The following is a 7,971-nucleotide window of genomic DNA, read 5'->3' as shown; positions in this document are numbered from 1 at the left end:
TGGGAGGGGAGAGAAGAGAGGTTAACTTTTCTTAGATAGATATCAGTGTTTAAAAATCAGCCAAAAGAAAGGTTTGTCTTATGTCTGTGATTATGAGAAAGAGATAAAATAAAGTATCTTCACAAGTGCTTTTCGGAACATTACCTTTAGCAGCTTTAAAAACTATGGGTTTGTTACTTAAGGATTGAAAATGAAAACTTTGACTGTTGTTATTTTAATTTTATGTATCTTCTGTATTAGGTGTGAGACTAATGCTATAGGTGAAAATTGCTTTTTAAAATGAAAGAAATGTGGAATTTTTAACCAGTGAATGTATTAGATACTCTTTATATAAAAGATTATTAAAAGAAGAATTTTGTCCCAAAGATAATTTATAATCCCAGAAGAAGCTTCTATTAATTTAAAACTCACTACAATTTAAAAATAATTTTCCAAAGTGCTTTTTAAGAAATATTCTTTCCTTTAAACCACATTTTAAAAATTTGTAATCGAGGCAAAGCTTAAAGAGAGAAACATGGTCTAATAAAATTGCTCCCATTGTTAGCAGAGCTAATAAAAGATGAGAACATTGATTGTGCCCCACTGAGAAAAAAGAAGACACCTTGGTAAAAAACAAAATAAGTGAAACTGTGAATTATTTTTGCAGAAGTCAACAAAAGGTTCTGTTGTCCTTGAGCACGTATTCCGTCACGTAAACCTTGTGGAGATAGATTATTTTGGGCTACGTTACTGTGACAGAAGCCATCAGACGGTGAGTACAGTGACTTCGTGTTACATTTTTCTGGTGATAAATTTCACTCATTTCTGGCCGTTCCTGATATAGTTTTAGGTGGTTAGGTGCTTTGTCACTGAAATGACTTTAAGAACCTAGAGTATGTTTTTCCTTGTTAATTTATTTGCATATTTTCCTCTTCTGCCAAAAGTCTGTAGAGTCGCAGATTCACAACTTTAGTACATGTGTAGTTCTCTTTGCTGATGGCTTACTCCCACCTCAGTCTCCCAAAGTGCTAGAATTATAGGCATGAGCCACCATGGTTGGCCAAAAATTCATTACTACATTTTTTGTTTTTTGTTTGTTTGTTTTGAGTTGGGGTCTCACTGTGTCGCCCAGACTGGAGTGCAGTAGCTGCTCCCTGCCACTGCAGCCTCCACCTGCTGGGTTCCGGCGATCCTTCTGCCTTAGCCTTCCAAGGAGCGGGAACTACAGGCATGCACTACCATGCCCGGCTAATTTTTTATTTATTGTAGAGATGAGGTCTTGCCAAGTTGCCCAGGCGAGTCTCGAACCTGCGGGCTCAGGCAATCCACTCACCTCAGCCTCCCAAAGGCGCGGGATTACAGGCTGAGCCACCGAGCCAGGCTCATTACTACGTTTTTTAACAAAGAATGTAGAGAAGAGGTCTCCCCAAGTTGCCCAGGCTGGTCTCAAACCCCTGGACTCAGGCAATTCTCTCACCTCAGCCTCCCAAAGTGCTGGGATGACAGGCACTGTATCATACCAAGTGCTTTTCATTTGTGCTGTTAGAAGGACTTTATAGGTCATTTAATGTGTGTTAAAAGGCAAGTGGCTATTCTCTTGAAGTGACAGATATTATCTTTTAATCAAGGAAATATTGAAGAGAAGAAATACATATAGCGTAAAAAAAAAAGTGCCTCTATAACTTTAAAAGTGGAATGAGCTGTGACAAAACAGAACAAGCAGAGGTTTTCATTCATGAGCTTGACAGAATAAGAGTAATAAAGGTAACCTGACCTTGGTTCTGACGTCAGTGGTTCACAAGGGTTAACTCAGAAGAGCTTCCTGCCTAGTTGAATAGTAGAGAGTTACTGAGAAATTGACTGCAGTAGACAGACTTTGGAGGTGAGGATTTTGAAGGATGAAAGGATGACATTCATTGATGTGATTTTTTTGTTTAGTCCAAGGAAGACATTAGTCTCAGATAGAAACAGCCTTATTATGCAGAATGTTCTTATATGTACCTTAAAACTACCCTGTTTGACTCGCCTTTTACTTTTCATTCTATTCAATTGCTGTTGAAATAAAGATGACGTCTTCTTCTTTCATCAGTTCTTCCAGCTTCCACTGGGTCATTTGGTGTGTAGTCAGTGAGGAACATGGTTTTCCAGGTGGTATTCCTGTGCTCTGGCTCCAGGAATGACCTAGGATGAGAAAGAGGCAAGCAGATGGAATGCTATTGATGGTCATGACTTGTGATTTTTCTTGAGCTTGTTTCTGAACCTGCTCTGTTTCACAGGAGGGTTCCACAAGGTAGGAGTACAAAATTTGCGTGTGGGATAGCTTTCCACAGAAAGGAATAACTTTCTAAAGTCATTCTTATGCACACGGCAAATAAAGGGAACAGGCATGTCCAGAAGTTCACTGTATTCTGTCCTGTAGAGGCCACAAGTAAATATAGCAGAACTGTAAACCTATACTGAAAGATTAAATTGAAGACTATAGAAGGTATCTTGTGTTGCATTCATATTTTAAAAATAACATTTTTCCTAGCAGAGAAGACTACAGTTTTCTGATTTTATCTAGCATGTCAGACCTTGGCTGGAAAGATTCACTGTCTTGCTATAGTTATATAGACCTTCTCTCTCCCTCTCTTTTTGCTTTGCAAAGAAAAGAAACTGAAAAGCTAGAAAATTTCAAAACAATGGCTACTGCTGTTGCAAAATCATTGGCAGTTAATGTTGATAGTTTATTGAAAATTTGTAGGGTTTATATTATATTTATATTATATATTATTATAATTTTTTTCTCTAATCTTTACCCCTGAGGTTTGGCATTCATGATATGGCTTGTAATACAGGTTTTAAGAGAAAATGAAATTACCATTTAGGAGAAAACTCTTAAGTCGTATTGTTTTCATGTGGTAAGAACATCGGGGTATAAATGACAAAAAAGAAAAACATGCTTTGCCTTCTGAATTTGGGTAATTTTCTTCTAGTGAACTCAGGTAACAGAGAGATGATTTGTTGGTCTTTTTTTGAGTCGGAGTCTCACTCTGTCGCCCAGACTGGAGTGCAGTGGCCACTCCTGGCCACTGCAGCCTCGACCTGCTGGGCTCCGGCGATGCTTCCGCCTCAGCCTTCCAAGTAACTGGAACTACAGGTGCGCGCTTCTATGCCTGGCTAATTTTTGATTTATTGTAGAGATGATGTCTTGCCAGGTTGCCCAGGTGAGTCTCGAACCCACGGGCTCAGGCAGTCCACTCACCTTGGCCTCCCAAAGCACGGGACTACAGCCTGAGCCACCGAGCCCGGCTCAGAGAGATGATTTGTAAACATTACTTAGTCTTTGTGTGTTCATAAATGTTGTCCAATTGCCTTTTAACTGTAGGAGCCTATGAGAATAGTGTCATAAAATTTTGTACTTTCTCTAGGAAACCATTTTACCAAAAGAATATTAGTAGAAGCAGTCCTGTACATCTGATAGTTACTTAAGGCAAATAAGAATTTAAAGAGCCAAGTGCGGTGGCTCAAGCCTGTCATCCCAGCACTTTGGGAGGCTGAGGCGAGAGAATTACCTGAGTCCAGGAGTTTAAGACCAGCCTGGGCAACTTGGTGAGACCTCTTCTCTACATTCTTTGTTAAAAAACGTAGTAATGAATTTTTGGCTAACTGTGGTGGCTCATGCCTATAATTCCAGCACTTTGGGAGACTGAGGTGGGAGTTTGAGACCAACCTGAACAACATAGCAAGACCTCATCAGCTCTACAGAAAAAATTTAAAATTGGGCAGGCATGGTGGTGTGTGCCTGTAGTTCCAGCTACTCAGGAGGCTGAGGCAGGCAGCCCAGGAAGTTGAGGTTGTGGTGAGCTGTGACTGTGCTACTTCACTCCAGTGGTCAACACGGTGAGACCCTGACTCAAAAAACTCCCCTCCCCCCCAAAACCCAGTAATGGTTTTCATGAATGTTACTTGAATTACTGTCTCTTAGATAAGATTTTGTGTATTGTTTTGCTTTTTCTGTGCGCCAAAATTTATTTTTAATGGAAATGCCAGTGTAACAATGCTCAGTATAATTAAGATCTACATAGAGAACACTTTGAAGCCCTTAAGAGGGACCACTGAGATCTACTCTGAAGGCGTGTAAACAAAAAAGTGAAGGCTGGGTGCAGTAGGTCACACCTGTAACTCCGGCACTTGGGGAGGCTGATGTGGGAGGATAGCTTGAGCCCAGAATTTACAGAATAGTCCGGGCAACATAGTGAGACCGTGTCTCTACCAAAAAATAAAAAAATTAGCTAGGTGTGGTGGTGCATACCTGTAGTCCCTGCAACTTAGGAGACCGAGGCAGAAGGTTCACCTGAGCCCAGGAGATTGAGGCTGCCATGAGCTGTGGTCACACCACTGCACTCCAGCTGGGTGACAGAGTGAGACCACAAAACAAAACAAAAAAGATAAAGTGGGAGGTCTGTGGATAAAAGGGAAGAAGGGTGACTAGGAGGGAAGAGATAGCTCATATCATTAAAAAGCCTTGGGCTTTCTCTCCTCTCCCCAGTCCCCATTAGCAATGGATCATTCCACTGGGGCCATGTTGAACTTGGCTGGAACTAGGGCAGGAGTGGACTGGGCTGCCTTTATCACTGGTAGTTAGGCAGCAGCTGTGATCAGCAAACAGGTACAGGCATCAGAGTGGCACTGAGATTGGCTAAAGGTGAAGAAGGGCCAGGAAAAGCTTTGTGCCCATCTCACAGATTAGTGTGTGTTGCATGAGAAGATAGGCAACTACCCTAGAGATCTGGAGAGCAGCATGCCTGATGAGCATGTTTCCAGGATGAATGGACCTTACATGGCAGAGAACTTGTCTGCCCTGGAGGACCACAGGAGCCTAGAAGCCAGGAACTCATCATTCACCATCATCATCACCACCACCCCCTCACTCATCATCATCATCAATGTACTAGGAATGGTAAACATTTTTCGTATGTTGTTCTTATATGCTAAGAGCAGCTCTACGAGGTAGGTATTATTTTACCATTTGAGATGAAGAAATGCAAGCTAAGAAGCACCTTTCCCAAGGTCACATAACCAGCACTTATTAGGACCAGAATTTGAACCCAAGTCTGCATGTCCCCGAGACCTCTCAACCACTATAATAGTCTGACTTACATGCATGTAATATGAAACAGTTTTGCAGACTTAGGGGACTAAAGAATTCTCCTGTGCTTGCTATTTGCGTACTTAATATTTGTTGAGAGAGGATTTAAATGGCATTTTCTAATAAGTGCACTTCAGAGATTGACCTTGTGGTAAGAGGACTTTCTTTAGGCCTTTATGTATTCATGTGTGTCCTGTTTCTGTAGTCATTCAGCAGTTAGTTAATGAATGCCTGATACGTGCAGGTCATGTGTGAGAGCATTCTCTCTCTCAGAAATTCTGGGGAAAGGAAATATACTGCCTGAAACATTACATGAAATTTTTATAAAAGCACAAATGTTGTGAGCTATATATTCCATGAAAACAAGTCTTGTAAGTTTATGTAAAACATGACATTGATTCAGGTGTTACTCGTGTGTAAAGAGTAACATCTAGACAGAAATAAACCTTGTTAAGGCAAACTTCTCTTTAAGGAGTACAGCTGACTTAAGTTGGAACACTCTGGGCACCATAATTTCTTAACTTCAGTTCTCAGTCAGTGTGTGTAAAAGAATAAATAAAAGAAATAAAAAAGTTATTTATGAGGAGGTGTTTATTGAGACTGAATTAACGCAATGAAATGAAAGCTGCATGTGTATATTCAAGCTTTTATAAAACGGTTTCTTAAAGGCACACTGTGGGGTTTGCATACTTGCAGTTTATTTTCATAAGGACAAAGGGAAAACTCTGCTGGGCACAGAGCCTACTTTCTTGTCTGCTCTGACCTGTGCTGTCCAGGTTCCTTCTTGATCCAAGACTGGTCAGTACAAAGATGTAGGTCTCTTATATTAGGACCTTAGTTCGACTTACAGAAAATTCCCAGCCTCGATTTGAGGTGGGTGTGAGGTGGTCTGTAATTGGGCTTGTAAGAACACATTTGGGAGTCAGAGAGACCAGGATTTGTCTGATAATCCTGCCACTTCTTACTTATCCATTTAAAAATTCTCTTAAAGTCCTGACCATTCATGCAGGAGGGCGGCATCTGCAGAGAAGCCCGCCCCCTTCGGTTTGTTCTAGGACTGCCTGTTAGCAGTTTAGTTGCTACCTCAGCAGAAACATCTTCTTGTTCTCCGCATGTGGCATAGGGCCCGGCTCCTCAGCTGGATGTATCTTTGCTTTGAACGAATACCAGCTCTTTCTGTGCTCTGCATCCTAATCTCTGGCACTTGTGGAATACGTAACCTTACATGGCAGAGGGACTCTGCAGATGTGATTAAATGAAAGATTTTAGATGGGGAGATTATCCTGGATTATCCAGTTGAGACCAGTGTAATCACAAGTGTCATTAGAGATCAAAGAGGGAGGCCAGCGAGTCAGAGAGAAGATACAACAATGGAAGCAGAGGTCCGAGTGATATAGCTACTGGAAGGGGCCTTCAGCCAAGGGATGCAGGGGGCCTCTAGGAGCAGCAAAATACAAGCAAACAGGTTCTCCCCTGGAGCCTCCAGCAAGAACACAGCCCTGCCTACCCTTTGATTTTAGCCCAGTGGGACTTCTGACCTCCAGAACTATAAGATAATAGATTTCTGCTGTTTGAAGCCACCAAGTTTATGGTTATTTGTTACAACAGTGATAGGAAACCAGTCCTCGTGGATACAGTAGAGAGAGTTCTATTCCTGCTTGCTCAGTGGGAGCATGAGGGCTTTCTTGATTGGTTCTTCACATTAGGTAGAAATCTAAAATACAATTACTTTACCTGGGTGATAATAACACACATCCTCTGCTGCAGGTGCTTAGGATTTCCTTATGATTAGAGTTGATGGGCATCCTCAGATGTCTATGAACAATGTTAGTTGCTGCTTTAAAAGTATTTAGGTTCCTTATTATGGGAGAGGGATGAGGAGATCTATTATAATGATAGGAAGATAATTGAAATTGCAGCAGCACAGACATCTTTGCTATAAAAGGATTGGTGAATTTGAAATTAATCGGAGCTTGGAAAGAACTTGAGCCATATTTGGGGCCTTCAGAAGTTATTATAAATGGATTGTGATTTGGTGGATAGCTGCCCTTGGACTCAAAAGATAGGTTTGAGTCCCGTGTCTGCTCCTAAGGAATGGTCAAGGTCATTTAATTTTTCTAAATCTTAATATCCTTATCTGTAAAGTAAGAATAAAATGTCTTTTCTCTCCAATCCTCAACATTTTTGTAGACCTAAACCAGAATGTGTGAAGTCTCTTTGTAGATGATGAAGTATTAAACATGGAAAAGGCCTTTCCTGTTAAACTAGGGTGGGAGCAAATATTGCTGGTGATATATATTTTCTAAAAAGAAGAAAACAGTCTAGAAGAAAGAAGAGAAAAAAATAAACTCTAGCTTCTTAAACACCTTTGAACCTTTGGAGGGTGTTTTTTAGAAAGTAGGATTTATTGAGAAGACAGAAAAGCTCCTACAGTGGGAGGAGAACTGAGGGGGTTGCCCTGTTTTTTAAAGATGAATTTTGTTACAATTGAAAGCAATAATAAGGATAAATGTGATATTTCAATGCTAATTCTGGTTTTAAAAATTATTATTATTTATTTATTTGTTTATTTATTTTGAGTTGGAGTCTCACTCTGTCGCCCAGACTGGAGTGCAGTGGCCGCTCCCGGCCACCACAGCCTCAACCTACTGGGCTCCGGCGATCCTTCTGCCTCAGCCTTCCAAGTAGCTGGAACTATAGGTGCGCGCTACCATGCCCGGCTAATTTTTTAATTTTATTGTAGAGATGAGGTCTTGCCTGTCCAGGCAGGTCTTGAACCCATGGGCTCGGGCAATCCACTCACCTCAGCCTCCCAAAGGCACGGGATTACAGGCTGAGCCACCGAGCCCGGCTTAAAAATC

The 7,971-nt window shown here is 41.2% G+C and overlaps 1 protein-coding gene across 1 annotated transcript in view; it reads left to right on the top strand.

Moving 5' to 3' along the window:
- The first annotated feature begins 650 nt into the window (after nt 1-650).
- Nucleotides 651-7,971, top strand: part of EPB41L4A (erythrocyte membrane protein band 4.1 like 4A) — a 159,167-nt gene continuing 151,846 nt past the window's right edge. The window contains exon 1 of the mRNA XM_021719103.1: nt 651-751. The gene's annotated coding sequence lies outside the window, so the exon portion shown is untranslated. The remainder of the gene's footprint in view (nt 752-7,971) is intronic.

The sequence above is a fragment of the Carlito syrichta genome, unplaced genomic scaffold (assembly GCF_000164805.1).
Source record: "Carlito syrichta isolate Samal-C Ts95f unplaced genomic scaffold, Tarsius_syrichta-2.0.1 Scaffold314129, whole genome shotgun sequence".
NCBI lineage: Eukaryota > Metazoa > Chordata > Mammalia > Primates > Tarsiidae > Carlito > Carlito syrichta.
This window is presented reverse-complemented; position numbering and strand designations above follow the sequence as displayed.